Source organism: Urocitellus parryii, chromosome 8 (assembly GCF_045843805.1).
Source record: "Urocitellus parryii isolate mUroPar1 chromosome 8, mUroPar1.hap1, whole genome shotgun sequence".
In the NCBI taxonomy this organism is placed as follows: Eukaryota; Metazoa; Chordata; class Mammalia; order Rodentia; family Sciuridae; genus Urocitellus; species Urocitellus parryii.
The window spans coordinates 27,390,680-27,411,716 of NC_135538.1; positions in this window are offsets into that span (position 1 = coordinate 27,390,680).

Sequence of the window (21,037 nt, forward strand, 5' to 3'; positions counted from 1 at the left end):
TTTTTAAAGAGGAAATTTCACAGATCATAAGCATTTCCTTCTCACAGTCTTAACTGCTTTGTCTCTTAGGTACTGCCCGCCTCAAATAAGCTTAAACATGGCATCACAAAAGAGAATCCTGGCTCCTCCTGACCCCTGAAGCACACCCCAAATGGCCAAGCCTACATGGTAGTCCTGCTCTGACCCCAATCCTGATGCATTGGTAGAAACTTCTCTAAGGGCTCTCTTCTCTCCCAGCCAGGTTGGCCAACTCTCCTCACTGCACTTTAATTTCTTGCATACCCTTCCTCCATAGCACTTGACACATGATCTTAAATGTGACTGATTAGGTCCTCAGACTTCAATTCCCTTAGGGCAGGGACTCTGCCTTTTAACCATTTCCTTCCAGTGCCTAAGAACTTTCCACAAATAACACATTCTCTGTATCTCCCAAATCCATGCATGCTGTTGTACTATCTTCTGCATGTCTTGCTGACCTAGGTAGAAGGCTTTCACTACCTAAACCCTCCTCCTTCATTCCCTTACTAAGATTTGGGGGATTCTATCTCGTTTTTGAGACTGCTTTCTTATAATAATTATGGCCAATTTTATTGATCCAAAGACACTATAGTAATCTCCCTTATCTATACTTTTACCTTCTGTGGCTTCTTTTTACCAACAGTCCAACTGTAATCCAAAAATATTAAATGGAAAATTCTGAAAAAAAAATCATGTCTTAAAAAGTACACCCTTGTGAGATGCCCAGTGAAATCTTGCATGATTTGAGGGTTTGGGCATCCACTGGGATCTTGGAATATATCTCAATAGCTAAAGGGGACAACTTTAATTCTCTATTAGGGTTTTTAAGGCTCCACATCAAACCAAGGGGTTCCTGCCAGGCGTTTGTCCATGCAATTTTTATATAAGAGAAGCTTATGATCACCTGGTCTAGGGATTAGAGCAGTAACACATCAAAATAGTTTTAGTTTATAGGATTCTGGAAAGTGAAGTAATCACACAATTTGTATGAATTTCAGTTTTCTTGAAGCTTCTAAAAAACACTTTTATTGAGATAGGTCACATACTAATAAAATTCCATCATTTAAACTGTATTTTTTAATGTTTTTGAATGTATTCACACATTTGTTCAACCATCTCCATAATCTAACCTCACAACATTTTTATCACCTACCTCCCCAAATCCCACCATTAGTCATCACTTCTTATCTCCCACTCTTGGTGCTACATTCCCACTAATCTATTTTCACCTTATAAATTCCTTATTCTAGACTTTTTATATAAACAAAATCTTATAATATGTGGGGTTTTTTTATGACTGGCTTCTTTCATGTAAGAATGGCTTCAGGGTTTATCCATGTTATAACATCTATCAATACTTCATCCCTTTTATTGTCAAAAACTATTTCACTATTTTAAAAAAAAGTCATGTTTTGTTCATTCATTTGTAGGGGAAGAATATATTTTTCTTCAATCCCCTATAGGTTCTTGGTTGGAATTGTGAGAAATAGAAAAGTCCTGTGGTCCATTTCCAGAATATACTATTTAGCCTTAAATGTAAAATTGGAATGTAAGATTCAGTTATAGCCATTTTAACCATAGTCCTTCCTTTTGCCAAACTCAATTTTAAAATTAGCCAATCACATAGATTGTAACCCCAGTTCCTCCTATGAGAGCAAAGGGTAATGCCTGCATTGGGGATAAAAACAGGCAGACTGTCTGCCCAGGCCTGCTTTCTTGCCAGATTTTTTTTTCCTGTAGCACGCCCCTTGTACAGTTTGCCTTGTGGATTAATTTTTGAGCATGTTCCTGTTTTATTGCGGCAACTGGATATTTCTAACAAGCAATAATCTTGGGGGCTTGTCTGGAAAACTACACCACCCAGGGGGTCATGGAGACATATCCCACTGCCTCTTTGGGGTGGCCTCAGAGTGGTGGGGGGAAACCTGCAACTGCTGAAGCCAATAACAGACTCAAAACCAAGTTGATGGGCAATGCTGCAAAGGGCCCAAGTAAGCAGTGCAGTCAACCAGGTAATTCTGTGAACGGACCAAAGTAGGAAAATCTATTCTCAAAAAAGAATAGATTTGGTGCTTGAGACACCCCTGAGGTTGTCTGAGGGTGAGTAAGACATAGTGCAAGAAACCTCCATAACGGGGGTTGAGCCTCCACATTAAAAACTCAAGTCTAGAGAAAGAGGAAGCTGGCTCCGGAAAAGACACTAAAATTCCCCCAGAGAGCCTTCCTGGGTCTTGTGTTAAAATATTGGAATGATAGTCCTAGGATGGGGGTGGGGCAAAAATGATAAAAATACTGTTATTTCATTTGGACTCAGGAACCTATCTTAAAGCCTTCAGGAGTTTGGCCAAGGATTGGGCAGAAGCAGATTGCAAATTTCTATTATTGAGAGAATATGTAAATGATAAAATGTCTGGTAGCCAGGCAGAGATAGATTATGTTCTTTGTAGTCCTCTTTCCTCTTAAATTTTCTAAAAATGAGGACAAAACTAGAAAGACTCGGAAGGAAGACTCAAATGAATGGGATCCCTTAACTTGTCTTCCCCCAGGAAGGTTTCAGAAGAGGTCGGAGAGAAACCAGAGCCCAAGCAGGGACTTCTACCTCTCCCCAGCGCCTTGCATCCTTCCTTGCCTAGACAAATGAAAAAAAAAAAAAAATTAGAACAATGCAAACAGGATACTCAAAGTTCCCCTTTCCCCAGGGAGAGAAGAAATCTGGTTCCTTTCCTTCCTCTATTCACCCTGTTTCCTTAATGTGAGGCTCCTCTGGGAGGGGGGGAAATTGTGTTTATACTTTAACTAGCTCTGATTTGAAAAAAAAAAAAAGAAAAAAACTTAAACTGGAACTACAGTATGTGTTGGAAGACCCACATGAGGTTGCAGATCAATTAAACCAAGTCCTCAACCCCCAACTTTACGCCCAGATCAAGCTTATGTCCATATTGAATAATATTGAAGGAACAAGGAATAGATTCCCAAAGAAGCATCAGCAGCTTGAGGATGTGAACATCCAGCCGGATCTGAGGTTCTTCCTACCTGCTGCTGTAAAATTCCCAAATCAAGAGCCCCTCTGAGATAATGATTATTAAATACATAGGGGACACCCGAGAGATCTTAGAGATTTAATTGTAAAGGGAACAAGGAAGGCAGTCCCTCAATCCCAAAACATAGGCAAGGCTTTTGATATAAAATAAGGAAGAAATGAAGGGCCAACAGAATTTTCAAATAGATTGAAGGAAGAGATGAGAAAATATTCCGGATTATATGTTGATGACCACTTAGGGCAAAAAAATGTTAAAGCTACATTTTGTGACTAATGGTTGGCCTGATACTGCAAGAAAAGTACAGAAATTAGAAAATTGGCAGGATACAAGTTTAGAGAAATTATTGAGGGAAGCTCAAAAAGTTTATGAAAAAAGGGATGAAGAGAAAAGGGACATAAGGCTAAAAAATTATGCTCTCCATCATAGAACAAGTAACCAAAGAAAAACAGGTCCTAAAAATCAGGTAAAGAAAGAACCCCACTCAAGATACCATAAGAAACAACAGATCAAAGGACCACGGGAGGAAAAAGGAGAAAATAAATGCTATAACTGGAGAAATGGAAAGATCCTTATATGGAGACAAGTCTCCATTTCCTTGAGAACTTTTTCCTGAGGAAAAACTTTTTCCTCATGGAACCTCACATTCTTTAAATATCTGGACTACTCTAATCTGATCCAAAAGTGCACTCTGATTGGATAGATGTTCCATATTCTCCTTTCCTCAAGTAATTACGGCTATATCGTTTCTCTCTCTCTCTCTCTCTCTCTCTCTCTTTCTTTCTTTCTTTCTTTCTGAACATCAGTCTTCTCTGAGCTCATTGTTTTTATGGTGAATTTACATTTGGACCTGCACACCTAAATGAATATTGCATTCCAATTAGTCTTGTTTTGTCTAACTGTCTTGTTTAGCCCTCTGTCTTTCCTGCTGTCTTTTATTCAATTATTCAAGGAAAAGTTATAAAATCTTTATTCCCTGTAGGTTTTTATGTATATTTGTGCACACTCTTATATTGTAGGCCTACATATGTGTTTTTGTCTATTTATCATTTACATGGTACCAAAATTGGCATATAAGTAAATGAGAGTTCATACATTTTTTAAAAAATGGATTCAAATGACTTTTGTAACTGTGAGATGTATTCATTTTCTCCAAGTGTACAAGTCTTTTAAAATATAAATCTTTAAGAAAAAATTTGATTTAAAATGGTTAAATAGATAAAGAGTAAAGATGTCTTTTAAACCATTAACCCACAAGCTTTTCTAGCTGACCAGCCAATCAAGAAAATTTAGTTTCTATAAATGTTTCAAGAGCAATTTCCATTGTTCTTAAGGATTTTTCTTTGTAGGTATAACTGACTTCAAGTGTTAACTAGACTTATATGATACCCTGGTTTTCATGGGCAAACTAAATTAAAAATGTGTAAATAAGTTTTGATATAAATGTGGTTAGTGGTTTTGATATAAATGTGTTTGTTAGAAAAGACATCTGATTAATTTGCAAAGTTAAAAATACTAAAACAGCAACTGCTAAATATAAATTCAAGTATTCTTGGCTTCTTGAAAGCTATAAGACAATATATTGGGTCTATTAGATGTGTTTTTATAAGTTGTGTGTAAATGGGATAACAGTTTAAGACTGCATTGTTTCTGGGTTTTCACTGAAAGTAAGGTTTCTAAGAGTTAAAATTTTAATAGGTATAATTCTTTAGGCAAAGAATAAAAGTGTTTCAGTTGTGTTTTAAGTACTGTGAAACAAAGTATTTCACCTTATTTAAAAGGAGAAATTTGTTTAAACTCGGGAATTTTCTAAGGATTGTTTCAGAATATAAATTTAATAAAAGATTTGAAACTAGAAACAGATATAAGAAAGTTATATTTATGGAAATATATTTTAGTATGGAAAATCAGAAGGAATGGTAAAGAATACTCCTATGCTAAAGTCCAAGATATAAGAGGGCAAGAGTAGGGCTGTAAACAAGTTGTAGAATGTTGAAGTTCCAAAAGGTTTATGGAAGGTCAATGTCAAAGTGTTCATGTATGTGATTAAGTTGGCTGCAATCAGCACAATCAGCTAAAGTTATTCAAGGTTTTTTTTTTTTTTAATAAGTTTACTTTTAATGTGCTAATTCTCTGTTTAGAAACAAGGGCTCCTTAAAACATCAATCTGCTCTTATCTATTAAAATAATTTCTTCTATCTGTTAGGTTTTATTATTTAGGGAAATTAAGTCTTAAATGCATTAGCATTTATACCTGTTTTAAAGTTTTTCAAGTGATTGCTTTGTAACTGGTTAAATAAACAACTGTTTTTTTTAGGTTATTACAATATAGTTGATATCCTAAATATGTGTGAGCAGATACATATACATCTGAGAATTGTTTGTCTGAGCCTTGTCTAAGTGTTAATGTAAAATTGTGTAAAATTAAAGTCTATGTAAGTTTATTGGCAAAGTAATTAATAAGTACTCTCTTTTATATATTGTATCTGACATAGAAAGGCCACACTGTCATATGAAGACCTGGCTTATATCCATTTGCTTTGCCTAAGTCTATTTCTGATCATCAACACTGTTTCCTAACCATGTAAGAGATTTAAAGTTATACTTTGATTTTTGTCAGTGTTGCTAACATGTGCAGGCCTCTGATTATAGTTACCCTAAATAATGGATTCTAATTTCTTTTGAAAGTTAAACTTAGTTAATATCAGGACATCAATGTAACTGTGAGATGTATTCATTATCTCCAAATGAACAGTCTTTTAAAATATGAAACTTAGGAGAGCAATTTATCAAACTGATGTTCTTCAAACTAAAGCTGTGTGTAGTGATAGTCTCTTTCAGACTTACATAAAAATAACAAATTAAGTTGGGAATTTATTTATGTCATTAACATTTTGTAATTGCATAAAATAACCTGTCATTCATAAGCAACATATAAAGATCTTGTGCTACTATGTACACTGGGATGGTAATGTAAATATATTTTTGAAAGGTAATCAGAAAAGCCTGATTTACTTAAAGGTTGATAATGTGGAACATAAAAACATTTTGCCACTTTTTTCAAAAAAGGAACATTAAAAGCTCTCTTTGCTTTTATTTGATTCATTTTTCACATGTAATGTATTATATAAACTTATACTCTCATAGACTCAGGAAACAATATATGAAAATTTTGTAAAATGACATTTACAAAAGAGGCAAAGATCAACTTCAGAACAAAAACACTTTACCTAAGATTAATTAAGAGCCTTTCCTCACCTCTGAGGATCTGCCTCTCACCTTATTGCATGTTAGGATGGCACCAAAGTAGGATAGACTTAAGGCCATTTAAAGTTATGCTCAAAGGATAGATTTTTGTTGCAAAGATTCCTGTGATCTCAATAAAAAAATAGGAGATATAGTACAAAACTTAAAACTTAAGTAAAGGTTTGGATGAATTATAAAATGTATTTAAGGTTGTAAAAGAGTTTCAAAAGAAAGTAAAATTTATAAAGGATTTTGTATGTGATTGAGTTGATAAATTTATGGGTCTTTGTGGAGGCAAAATAGATAACAAAGATATATTAGCAATGTTATAGAAATCATGTTTCTTGGTTTGTAGCTATTATACAAACTGAATATGTTTTTGCTCTTGTTAACTTCATTTTATATTTTCCTGTAAGACTTTGTAACTGTTGCCTGTTAGTGTTTTGTAAAAGTACTCCCTCTAAGAGAACAACTTGATTTAATTTGAGATAATAAGCCATCACATATAGGACAGACAGGATATAAACCTTACTTCTGGTGCTAATATTGACCCCAATTAAATGGAAGGGGTAACTATAAAATTATAAACATTGAAGTTAAAACCCAGTAGTAATTCGACTTCAATACTGGTGAATCTTACCAGCTGGCTGTCCAAAATTTGGAGACCAAAGACAAGGAAGAAAAAGGGCCAAGGAAAAAGCAGCAATATTTTGGCCCGTGTTCTCTAAGGTCAACCAAGATTGAGGGAATAGTATGACCTTTCTCTGGGCTTGCAAATCCCATGATTCCCCTGACCTCCTGATCAGATGGATCATAAGTATCCTAGGCAACAGAAGCCAACCAGTGCACATTCTGCAAAGAGCAGGGTCATGGGAGAAGGAAATGTCCCTGATGCTTCCAAGGGAAGTTATATGTAGTCAGCAAGATTCCGACCCATCCTGGCAGATGGCACAACTGATAGAAGGCGGTGAAAGGAGCCAAGAGGCTTCTCACAATTCCCAAGAGTGATAGCCAACAGATATCAGCTGGCTCTTACAACACATAGGAAAAGGTCAGTGTTGACCAACTTGATTTTAAACACCTGGCGGGAGAGTACAACCAAAGCACAGCCATACATGTCTTTTCTTTTAAAAGACAGTGGTTCTCTTACGTAACTTGAGACGTTCATTTAGATCAGTCCTCCCCAAAGTAGGCAAAGTTGGGAGGTTATAAAGTGAAGATTTTTATACAGGAGTGTCTGATAAATATCACAAAAGCTCTGTCAGAGTCACAAGTTTGTTCTGAGTCAATTTAAGACCTCTCTGTGTTTCTTTCTTTCTCTTCTTTTTGCTGGTATGATCATTATGACCTGCTGCTCAGACTCCTCCTCTGGAGTTTACATTTCATCACTTCCCACCTGGCAACTTGACTTTAAACCTGGAAAGAAGACAAGCCTCAACTGAGCTGGAAAGAACCTTACCAAGTGCCCCTGATCACCAGGACGGCTATCTGAACTGCTAAAAAGGGGAGAACTCATTACCATCAGCGTTTTCCACTTCAGAAAGTTACTATGGCTAGGAATAATGACAATATGAAAGGTTAGAAGAACAAAAAATGTCAATGAGACCAAAAGGTATTTAAAAAAAGTAGGGGGGGGTTCTTGGAGGAAATAGAAAGTCTGGTGGTCTGTTTTCAGAATATAATACTTAGCCTTAAATGTAAAATTGGGGTAAGATCCAATCATAGCTTTAACTTTAGTGCTTCCTGCAGCCTCCCCAATTTTAAAATTAGCCAATTGTGTAGATCGTAACCCAGAGCTCCTCCTATCAGAGCAAGCAGCTAGCTGGACTGTCCACCCAGGTGTGCTTTCTTTCCAGACTTTGTTCAATAGCACACCCTTCTGCAGAAATAGAGTTTGCCTGGCCTTTGAGCATATGAAAGACTTCTTGCAGCACCCCAATATTTCTAACAAAATAAGCCCCTATAACAAAAGATAGATTAACAAAGTCCCTTATCAGGTGGGTGATTTGCAAATATTTTCTCTCATTTCATGGGTTGTCTTTTTACTGTTATGGAGGCATCATTTGTGATACAAAACTTTTTAATTTTGACACAACTCAGTTAATTATTTTTTCTTTTGTTGCTGTACTTTTGCTGTTAAGAAATCACTGATTATCAAAGGCCATAAAATTAGTCCTATGTTTTTTGAATGAGGTTTATAGTTTCAGAGCTTTAATATAGGTCCATAGTCTATTTCAAGTTAGTGTTTGAATATGGCTTGAAGTAAAGATCCAATTCATCTTCTTGCATAGGTGGGTTGATATTCATATCACATATCATAGCACCATATTTGGAAGTATTCTTTTCTTATTAAATTGTCTTGGCAGTCTTGTCTAAACTCAATTGACCATAAATGAGTAAACGTATTTTTATAAGCCTCTTTATTGAAGTAAGATTGGCATATAAAATGCTTTATATTTTAACTTATACAACTTGATGAGTTTGGAGATAAGTTTATATGACCTCCCAAACTACCCAACCTCTTTAGGGTGTGTGAATGTGTGTGTGTGTGTGTGTGTGTGTGTGAGAGAGAGAGAGAGAGAGAGAGAGAGAGAGAGAGAGAGAGAGATAGAGAGAGAGAGAGAGAAACAATTAACATAAGATCTACACTGGCATTCAGTTTTTAAGTATACAGTACTATATTATTAATTAAAGGCAGTATGCTATACTCCAGATGTCTAGGGATTATTCATTTTGCATAAATGAAATTTAGTAACCTTTTCTTATTAGTTCCCTTTTTCTCCTCACCATAGCCTCTGGAAACCACCCTTTTCCTCTCTGCTTTTATGAGTTTGACTATTTTGAATTCATCATAAACATGGGATCACATTGCTAATTGTAAACCACCTCAAAAAGAAAGATATAATAAAGAAAATTAAATTTAAAAAATAAGTGGGATCATGTAGTGTTTGTATTTAGATTATTTCACTCAGCATAATGCCCTCTAGTTTTATTCAAGTTGCCCAAATGGCAGGTTCTTCTTCCTTGATGGGACAGCACCCCATTTTATGTATGCATCACACATTTTTTACCCAATCAACTTTAATGGACATTTAGGTTTCTTCCCTGTTTTGACTATAGTAAATAACATTGCAATACATGGGATGGAGATGTCTGTTTGAGATACTGATTTCAATTCCTTTGGCTACAGACCCAGAGGTGAAATGGCTGGATCACTGGGTAGTTCTATTTTTACTCTTTTGAGGAGCCTCCCTGCTGTTCTCTGCATGGAGTTCTGTTTCTGGACTGCTAGGTGGATTCCATCAATCCATGTGTCTTTCCTCATGCTAGCCAAACAGTGTCTTGGCCACCGACATTTTGTAATGAGTTTTAAAGTGTGAGTCCTCCAACTTTGCTCTTTTTCAAGATTGTTTTGTCTATTTTGAAAATCCCTTGCATTTCCATAAATAGGGAAATTGCTAAATGAATTTTAAAACTCCATATATTTTGCTCTTCTGGAATGTTGTTATTTATGTGTTGTTCCTTGTTATACTTCCAGCTCCTTTTCTTTTAACTCATGATTTCCTTTTTTTTAAATTTATTTTTGATTTGTTCTTTTTAGTTATACATGACAATAGAATATATTTTGACATAGCATACATACATAGAGTATACTTTCCCATTCTTGTTGTTGTACATGTTGTGAAGTTACAACAGTCATGTATTCATATAGGAACATAAGAATTCATTCTACTGTCTTTCCCATTTCTATCCCCCCTTCCCCCTATCCTCCCCCTACCCTGTCTAATCTGGTGAACCTCCACTCCTCCCTTTCCCTGCCTACTGTAAGTCAGCATCCATGTATCAGAGAGAACATTCAGCATTTGTTTTTGGGGGGATTGGATTACTTCACCTAGCATGATAGCCTTCATTTCCATCCATTTACTGGCAAATACCGTAATTTCATTCTCCTTTATGGCTGAGTAATATTCTATTGTGAATATGTACACATTCTCCATTCACCTATTGAAGGTTGGTTGGTTCCATACCTTAGCTATTGTGAATAGAACTGCTATGAGCATTGATGTGGCTACATCACTGTAATATGCTGATTTTAAGTCCTTTGGGGGATATGCCAAAGAGTGGGATAACTAAGTCAAATAGTGGTTCCATTCCAAGTTTTCTGAGTAATCTCCATACTGCCTTCCAGAGTGGTTGCACCAATTTTGCAGTGCCATTGGCAATGTATGAGTGTACCTTTTCCCCACATCCTCAACACTTATTGTTACTTGTATTTTTGATAATTGCCATTCTAAATGATGTGAGATGAAATCTCAGTGTAGCCTTTTTTTCCCTCCACAGCTTTATTGAGGTAAAATTGAAGTGCAATAAAATGCACATATTTTGAATAATGCAATTTGATTAGTTTTGACATGTAACCAATATAATCAGTATACAAGCATTTCCATTACTTTTAAAAAAAAATTAAAATCATGCAGTGCCGCCACCACCCCCAGCTATTTTGCTGCAGCCGGACTGTGGCAATGCAGACTGTGTTTCCTGCATGATTTATTACATTAGAAACCCATCACCTTAAGATATATAGAACCCTACCCCCACTAAATGGCACACTTATAAATATCTCAAGGTCAAGGAAGAAAGCACAATAAAAGTAAATAAAAAGCACTTTGAACTAAGTGATAATAAAAGTTTAAAATATCGGGATCTCTGGGATAAACATTTATAACTTAAAGTACTTGTATCAGAAAGAAGCTACAATAACAATCAAATCATTTTCAAATTATGTATAGGAAGGAAAAAATAAGAGTAAGAGCAGAAATATATGAAATAGAGAAATAATACAGCTAAAATTTGATAAAAATCAAATAAGTCTAATCAAGAAAAAAATAACACAAAAATTAATATCGTTGGAAAAGGTTTTGCTTAGGTGGGCTCCAGGCTCTTTGCTGAATGCCAATTGATCTGGAGATTTTAAATCAACACACCTCCAGCACCAATACGTGCTGGTCCATGCTGGAAAGCCATGCACCAGGGATCTCCCCTAGGTTCCACTCATATGGTAGGGGGACCCAATTCTTAGTTCCATATATCACCTTCGGGCCTCACATTTCCTGGTCTTGGGTTCAGTCTCCAATCTTTCCGAACCCTGTCCTTCTAAGTTTCTGGCTAGATGCATCTCTCCCCACCGATGGGCAAGCCATTGAATTAGAGCTGGGATGGGTAGCCAGGTAGGTTGTCCCTGTGTAAACCACTCTCCACATTTGATTTTTCTCCTTGTCACTTGAGCACACTATATGTTGTGCAGTTATGTGTTTACTGGAGCTGTATTTCAGGCCAATCTCAGGTTTGCCACAAATTGGCTTCCTCAGCTGCCAGTTCCCATGCAGTGACTGCAAAATGGTTTCTTCCTTTGTCTTCTGCATGCTACCTGGAGAAATGGTGTTCTCTTTCCCCACACATGTATATTGTGCAGTGCATCTTTCAGGTTTGCTGGGCAATGTCCTTGATCTCTAAATACTTCATATACAAACACACCTAGGGCCTCCCAAAAATATGGGTTCCTTTAATTTCCTTATCCCTCCACTATGCTCATGGAGGGACCATTCTGGCTGGTGCTTCCAGCCCAGCTGCAGCATCGGCTGTGTCACTGGGGATTTCTTCCTTATTTTATTATACTAACTTCCTGAGTCCCCAGTCCGACTTGAATTTCCAGTTTTAAATTCCTGCAAATTCCCCCTGCTTTTCTTTTTGTTCACCCACCTTGCTCAGAAGCTTCCTGTCTGCTTTTTTGGTTTCACTCTATGAAGCAGCCAGGAAAGTGACCCCTCTATTCTGCCATCTTGAAAAATCTCCCTGGATTTAAAGTTGAATTAGTTTCTCATTTGATTGACTATACTTTTAGCATGGTTCCTTCCTTTGCTGGTTTTCACTTTTCTTCCTCATGAAATATCTTATTGAGTATGTTTTGTAGTGCAGGTTTTCTAGTAGTGAATTATCTTAACTTTGATCATGGAAGGTTTTTATTTCATCATCAATTCTGAAGCTTAATTTTACTGGGTATAGTATTCTTGGTTGGCATCCATTTCCTTTCAGAACTTGGTATATATTATTCCAAGACTTCCCTACCTTTGCGGGTCTGGGTTGAGAGATCAGCTGCGATCTGGATTGGTTTCTACCTAATGTTACCTGTTGTTTTTCTCTGGAAGCCTTTAAAATTCGATCCTTATTCTGTATGTTGGGCATTTTCATACTAATATGCCTTCATGTCGGTCTCTTGTAATTTTGTGTATTTGGGATTCTGTAAACTTCCTGTATTCAATTTTCTATTTCATTCTTTAGGTTTGGGAAATTTTCTGTCATTGTTTTTACTGAAAAGATTATGCATTCCTTTGTTTTGCATCTCCAAGCCTTCATCTATTCCAATAAATCTCAAATGTTCTCTTTTCAGGTTATTCCATATTTCTTGGAAATTCTATTCATGTTCTATTAACATCTTTTCTCCACAGTCAACTTTGTTTTAAGATTATATATTTTGTCTTCATTGCCTGAAACTTTGTATTCCAAATGATACAGTCTGTTTGTAATGCTTTCAATTGAATTCTTAATTTGATTTATTGATTCCTTTGTTTTGAGGATTTCTAGTTGTTGTTTTTGTTTTCAGAGTCTATCTCTCTTTATTGAAGTAATCTTTCACTTCCTGTATTTTCTCTCTGATTTCACTCCTTACACTGTCCTTTACTTTGCAGATCAGTTTAACCATGTACATTCTAAACTTCTTCTCTGACATTTCTTCCACTGTCGTGTTGATGGATTCTGTTATTGGAGTGTCTTGGTTTATTTGGGGCATTTTTTCCCCTTGCTTTTTCATGTTGTTCAAAGATTTAAACAAATCTTCTGTGCAATTAACTTTGGTTCACTGTGGCAAACATATCTTTCAATTTTCCAGTTAAACAGGTTTTAAGTTTTGTATTGTATATGTATGTGTTTTGTGACTGGATCTTTCCATATCTTATTACTATCTTATTTCATAAATGCTTTACTGAAATATAATTCATTATATAAAATTCACACTGTTAAAGTTCAAAATTCAGTGGTTTTTAGTAGATCCACACTCTTATTCAATCATCTAGTTCCAGATACTCTAATTTCATAATTGCCCCCAAAAGAACATCAGTCTTAGTTCATGAGGACTTCTTGGCAAGATTCTTGACTGCTATTTGCTTATTTAAAACTAAAGTGTATTCATGCCACTCCATTATGATTCACCTTGTCTCTAGGGAAACCTTAAAACATTTTAGGGAAGTGGTCAATTCTTTATATAGGATCGAAAAGGTTTTGCTTCTCATCATTAAAACCTGTCTTTCCTGTCTTTTAAGATTTCCCAGGTTATGTTGAAAACTTACACATTAGTTCTATTTGACATTTAAACTTTCTGAATGACATATGAGGAGGTACAGTTTGACTTCCCAGTTCTGTACTATTTTTGTCTGTCTTTTCCTTTTATGCAAGAATTGCATTAATGGGGCTGGAGATGTAGCTCAATGGTAGAGTGCTTCTAGTATGCACACAGCATCTCAAAACTTATATTAATGTGTCGCCCAAGAACATTGTTTTAAAAATTAGTAAAAGTCATTTAAGCCAAGTGTATCCACAGTCAGTTCTTTATCAACAATGATTAAGCCTCTTGCCAACACCCATTTGAAAAACCTTTGTTTTGAACTCAGCCATAGTTTATTGAACTTTGCCAAGAACAAAAAAGCAGTGAGTTCAAAGCTGGAGAATGTTCCACTCTTTCTTTATTTTCAGAACTAATAGGAAACTTTCAACTTTCATCATTGCACCTGTTGCAAAACCTCAACTTTTGAAGTCAGGCAGATGTGTGTTGAAATTCCTCTAACCAGCTGTGCTACCTTAGACAACACAAAATGACAGTCCTGTGATCCTTGAAGCTCAGCTTCTTCATCTGTACAGCACCCTGATTGCTTCCAGGCTTCCCCAGTTAGAGATTAACATGAGATCACAGTTACCATCATGACACATCCCCTTGACAACTGTCTGGCCAGATCTTGCAGGATGCCTGATTTCCTGGGAAGTGTATCATCTCCAGGTGTTTCCAGGTGTATCTCTCATGTCCTTACTTACCAATAAATTCGTCCTGCACATACCATCAAAGGCACTCTCCTCCTTCACACTGTACAAGGGTTCAGATTTGTTCTGCTTTCTGGGTTCAGAGCATATACTGCTGCTGATTCTCCAGTGGAACAGGAGTGCCCCTCAGGTTGGAGACCACCAGGTACCTGAAACTATCCTGTTCATTTTTATTTCAAAACCTCTACCTTGATCTGGACTGTCTTGTCTGGGGGCTAGAAGTTTGTGTGACATTCTAGGAGATAGCTTTACAGTTCCTGGAGGGTAAAAACATTACCTGGTGAATTGCTAAAATTGCAGACTCCTGAGCCCCTGTTAGGACTCTGAATTGAATTTCCACATTGAAGGTCAATAGGTCACCTGGAAACTCTGGTATATTAATGATTTGGTTGGTGATAATGATAAGTTGATGATAGACAACCTAATTATAGGTTGTCTGTTGCTATCCTCCACCTGTCCTTAAATCATCTCTACACAATCCAGCTCAGCCTTGTAAGAGTCAGTCTGTAATCAATGGCCCACCTGACTTTGGCTCTGTTTATCAGTCATGATAAAAATATACTCTGTTTATCAGTCATGATAAAATGTACTCTGTTTATCAGTCATGATAAAAATGTAGTGATTAGTCAGAGGTATCAGTGGGTAAGGTTCTGGATTAGCCTTGTCATTGCACTTTTCTTAATTTTTTTTCTCTTCTTGTGTCATCTGGGCACCTCTACTCATCCCGGCTCTGGCAACTGAAACACAGTAGTAATCCTGAATGCCTTCTCTTACTTCCAATAGGTAACTTCTTACCAAGGCCCATCTAATGTCCCTCCTAATTCTCACTTAAATTCGCTGCTTCATCTTCATTGCTGCTGCCTCCATCTGCTTCAGGCAGTGCCACCTCTTTTCCAGACTGCCAATACAGACTCCCACTTCTTTTCTTGTTCTCCAGTTCCTTCCTAACCAAAGTGAGCCATCAGAAGCTCAAATTTATGTCATTCCATTTCTCACCATCCCCTAAAAAGTCATTCTCCCCCAATAATACTGTATTAAAAAAAAACCTGATATATTAAACTCATAAAACCAGAGCTGTGCAATGGAAAGGGACTTATGTGATGTCCAGCCACTCATACTACTGAGGCTGGTAGTAGGAGATAGAATCTCCTTCACCTTCCACTGCCAGCCCCAGTAGCCTGAATTACCCCTACCAAAGCACTAACCATGGAACATAGCCTGAAAACCACATCTCTTATACTCCTAATTACATACATAGCAACAACAACAAAAAGCTAACCCCACTAAGCCTTCCAGCTTCACCCTCCCATCACTCTCTCAGAGATACCCTTTGTATCTGTGCTCACAAGATAGTAGTGACTAAGCACATGTGTGACTTCAATTTAAATTAATTAAAATGAAACAAAGTGGAAAAAATTCAGCCTCATATGTGGCCAGGGGTAAGTATGATGGACAGAACAGATTCAGAAGAGTTCCATCACTGCAGAAAGTTGCAGTTCCCAGCCCCAACATTCTTTCTCACATACCCCAGCCTTTGCTAATGTTCTCCCCATGAGCATCTGCTACCCTCTCCTACTTGGTAAATTCCCACATATTCTTCAAGATTCTGCCTGGAGACTAACCCCCAGAAGGAAACCAGAGTGACACCTCCAAAATATGCCTCTTTGACATAACTTTATTTTCGAGCTGAAAGTATTTAAGAAACAGCAGTTTTTTGCTGCTTTTCTTCCTAGAGACAGGATCTAAGTTCTCCTTTAAGTGGAGACAATTTTAGACTCTTAGCCTAGAGGCAGTGCCAGAGGAATCTGCACATGAAACATACTCCATGAGTTTCCTCCCATACATCCTTCTCAAGAGTCTTCTGCCCTTGCAAGTCTAAAACTGCCTTTTTTAAATGTCTTTTGCCTACACATTCATTGTTCTCTGTTGAAGATACTGTTAAAAAAAATCAAGACCAGTTAAATCAACAAATTTTACTCGAGTAAAGAAAAGTTCGCAGAACTGGGCAACATTTCCAATTGCTGTTGGTTAAGAATGCCCCATCCCACTACATGTATAGGCTGTGTTTATAGCAAGAGAAAAGAAAGTTCCAGAAAGAAATCACCTGATTATCTGCAATCAGCATTTTCCTTACATGGGCATGGTCTGATCAATTGGCAGCCCTTGATTAACTGAGGTATGGCTGTTATGATCGGCTAATACCAAGTTGTTCGGTTACAAGAGTATCGTTTCAGATTAGGTTGCAGTTTGTTTACATATCAAGTGAAGTAACATTAAGTTTAAGGAATGAGGCCACTTTGGATCAAATTTCATCTCCCAAATACAGAGATAGGTCTAACTAAGTAAGACTCAACTCAATTTAATAATGTTATATAAACCAGAGTTCTAAACCACAGTTTTAAGTTACCTTTCATAGAGAAAAAGACCTCACTGCAGCAGAGCAAGGATAAGTCCCTAACTCTAAACCAAGGAGAATGTGTCCTGTCTCTGGCTTTAATCCAGGGAGCACTATCAGGTGGGAGAAGAGCTTTTTCATGACACATAAAGACAAGGTACAATTTCTCAAGCCCAGAAGAAATTTTATTTTGAACAATGTAAACCTCAGAGTAAGTTGCATTATAACTGTATCCCTACGTGCAATGGAGAACTTTCTTTTCAGAGAAACTGTAAATATTTACTGTCTATTTCCCAATCAGGGTTTCAATATGAACTGAATAGGTTATGTGATTTGATTTAATTTTAATTTTTTTTGGAAGTGCATTTAGCTACTAATATCTTTTATTCCAGGAACATTTAAAAACGCTTTGGATGTTGCAGTGAAAATTCTGGTCTCCATCTAGCAGTACAGAAATAGCTGTAAAGCAAGGAACGTGGGAAAATACTCACAAGAAAAGCAATGACTAAACCATGCCTGGAAAGTGAGGCAGGTATTTTCCAGGTAAATAAGGTGGGGTAAGGGTGGCACCAGGCAATCAAGAGCGAGGCATTACCTGAAGATGCCAGCTCAGCCATGACCTCAGGAAGTGGCTGACTCAAATACCTGTGGCCCTTTCACACTGTGTGTTCAAAAGCAAGTAGGGCATGGGAAGAAGAATGTAGGCTACTCAGACTTGAGAAGTAAGGCAAGGGACGTGTATGGGAATAGCTTCATACTCCAGATCCCAATCAGGACCCCCCCAGTCTCAAGCAAGGAAGCCACATGGTTAAATGTGCACTTTAGAAAGCACAAGCTGACTGACAGTTGTGGCCCATGGGAAGGCAGCCATAAGCTGGAGATATTAAAGAGGAGCAGTTGGAGGGATGAATGATCCAGAATTTTGTTATGTGTTGCTCAGGGAAAGGTTTTCTCTGTAAATGATAGGAAGGTGCTGGTGCCATTGAGATAAGAAAACCTGATTGCGTGGAGAGGTGAACCACAGAGGTTCTGGGTGTACCCTGCCAGACATTGCATTGGCAGTCAGATATCTGTGTCTGCAAATCAGCAGAAAGGCTGGATTAGAACTTCCAACTGAGGTGATGTCAATAAATAGACATCATCAAAATTATGCTCAAAATAATAATAATAACACTCAGCATAATTATAGCTAATAACTATTGCTTCTTAGGTTTGTGGAACTGTGGGAGAGACTTTTACACTGATTATTGAATTTGATTTTACAAATGCATATTACTATCACATTTTACAGCTGAAAAAAAATAAATAGTTAAGAAGGGTCGCTTAATTTACCCAAGTCACCAAATCACATTGCTTGCAAACAGTAGAGCTGTCCAGAACTATCTGACTATAAAATTATTCACTTAAATACTAGACTACATTCTCCATCTTCATCATCATTAATATATCTTTGTATTTTAAATTCATCCAAACTACAGATTTCAAATTAAGAAATTAAATAATGGTAATGAAAGAGAGAGAATGGAAAAGAAAAAAAGATAATGGAAGGAAAATGATAAAGGAAAAAGAAATGATAGTCACTGAGGTATAAAATAATGAAGAAACAGAAGAAGATGAGCTCGAGCTGGGGGCATGGCTCAGTGATAGAGCAATTGTACTTGGCCTTGGGTTTAGTCCTCAGCACTGCAAGAAAAAAAAAAAAAGCTCACAAAAGATTCTGAGAAGGAATAGTCAGAGATGTAGAAGAGGAAAAACCTTCAAAGTCTAAATTTACTCAGTTATGAAATCCAAATCAAAAGTATATTGAGCTCTTTAAAACTAAGAAGGGATTTTACTAACTCAGTGAAAGAACTTAAATACCAAGGAAAGGGTTGGGGTTGTAGCTTAGTGGTAGAGCACTTGCCTAGCATGTATGAGGTCATAAATTCAATCCCTAGGCACTCCCGCCACACACACACACACACACACACACACACACATACACACAAAGGAAAAATTACAAGGTGAAACAAAGCAAATCTGACCTTATATCTAATGCAAATGCAACCTTACCTCATTGACCATAGTTTGCAAAGTCAGGTTTTGAAACACATCCTTCAATACCCAGGTCAAAAACTTTCTCTAAACCCACCAGTTGAAAGCCATCTCTCTACTAGAGAATGGCCTGACTCTCCAAAGATGTGTGTGTAGCTTTCTGCTGAGTGTTTATTACACTTCTCTCCTCCCACCCCCGTCCCCACTGTACAGTAAACTACTTAAGGCAGAGAATTTCTTTCTTAGGTTGTCATAGTTCTTCAGGGGCCTATCACAAAGAACCCAGCAGGTGCTTAATATAAATGTTTGACAAATTCATTTAATCTTTCATTCAATAAATAGATTGATCAAATGTTCCAAGTTCTAATTGTGTAATTTTGATTATTATTTATAAATGAAGAAACCAAGACCCCCCTTCTCTGGGTCTTGGTTTCTTCATTTATGAAATTAGAAGCCTTGACTCTTGGACTTCTATGGAAGTTCCTCCCAGCTCTTAGAGATTATGTTTAAGTGGTTTTAGGTATTTAAGATATTAAAGGGGGCATTGGCATAAAATATAATAAAAACTAAAGCAAATCATGACATGGTTCCTATCCTAACTCTGCCACCTAAAAGCTTAACCTTGGGCAAGTCACTTTACCTTTCTGATCCACAGTTTCTGAATATAATAATATTCACCCTAAAGGGTTATGAGAAATATATTTTTATATAATAAAACATTTCAGAAGTTGTTACTATTACACTATTTTATTACTTTGCCCTTATGAGTAAAGTTTTTGTTGTTGTATATTTTTGCTTTGTGGTACTGAGGATTGAACCCAGGACCTTGTACACAGGAGACAAGCACCTTATCACGGAGCTACATCCCCAGTCCTCTTTGACTTCTTCTTTTAAAGGAAATTGCCCACAACACATAATAGTTTCAACAAATGTAATCTTTTTTCAGAGTTTTTCTAAGAACAATAATGTGTCATCCACCAATGCCGAGCGTTATTATTTGTTAGTGTCAGTAACTCTAACTCACAGAGTTAACATATCAGATTTACTGAACACATGCCCTTCCACTGAAAAGACATTGAACTGAAGAACTGGGAGGCCTTTTTCTCATGAAGTAAAGGGTAAAAGTTGAGAATTACTATCAATAGGGAACTAGGATCTACCATCTCACAGTTTTTGTTTGTTTCGGCTTTCATTCCAAGGGGCATTGTCATAAAGATTTAAGGAACAAAATGTAGGAAGTGAATCCACCAACATGATGGCCTGGGAGCATGCTCATCAGAGTGTTTTGCTCTTAGTTTAGTGCAGTTTTAGACAAACTTCGTGAGAGCAACAATTTACCCCTGTGTTCTATACCCCCATAGGCCCCAGTCCTGAGATCCCGTTCATATTGTTTTTCTTTTCTGAATAACTGTAGCATAAACAGATCTGTGTGCTTCTGTGATAGATAAAATTAGATTTTTGAAGCCACATTCTTTATTCTGTTACCAAAAAATATGATTAAAATGATTCAAGCTTTAAAACATACCCCCCGCCCCTGTTGCAATACTTTTACTAAGATTTTTAAAACATCACATAATTTATCCCACGATCATTTGGGGCCAAACTGTGTATTACCTATGTAGGAAGAACTTCCCAGTACAGAATACATATATTAAAATTAAATTTTAAAACATCTTTTAAAATACAGGGTTGAATGTGGGGGACAGTAAGTAAGAACTTGGAGGCACCAAACAATAACTATGGTGGTATCTATGCTAAGGGCATCTTCCTAATCCTGGTGTCCCACGTCATGTGGTCTGGGGTTCCTACCAGTCACATTAAAGCCCCCTGAATGAAGCATATAGGAAAGGTAATTGCTTGGCTATTTGCCAGTTGTAGCCTGGTAGCAGGAGAAAAAATGAAGGAAGGAGTTAAGGGAAAGAAAAATTATTCATGTCACTTGTTAAAGATAGTAAGGAAGACAAACGTCATCAAAGGGGAGCCATGGTGATAGGTAGAGGGAGCACTACCATAAGGTCTTCCAGGTGGAGAGACAAACTCAACTCCAAATCCAACAAGGATGGGTGCAGGTTTTTTACCAAGGAGTAGAGTGGAGGTCAGTGAAAGAAAAATTAGAGGGAACCTCAAGGAAGTTTCTGGGCACACTGACTTCACGGGA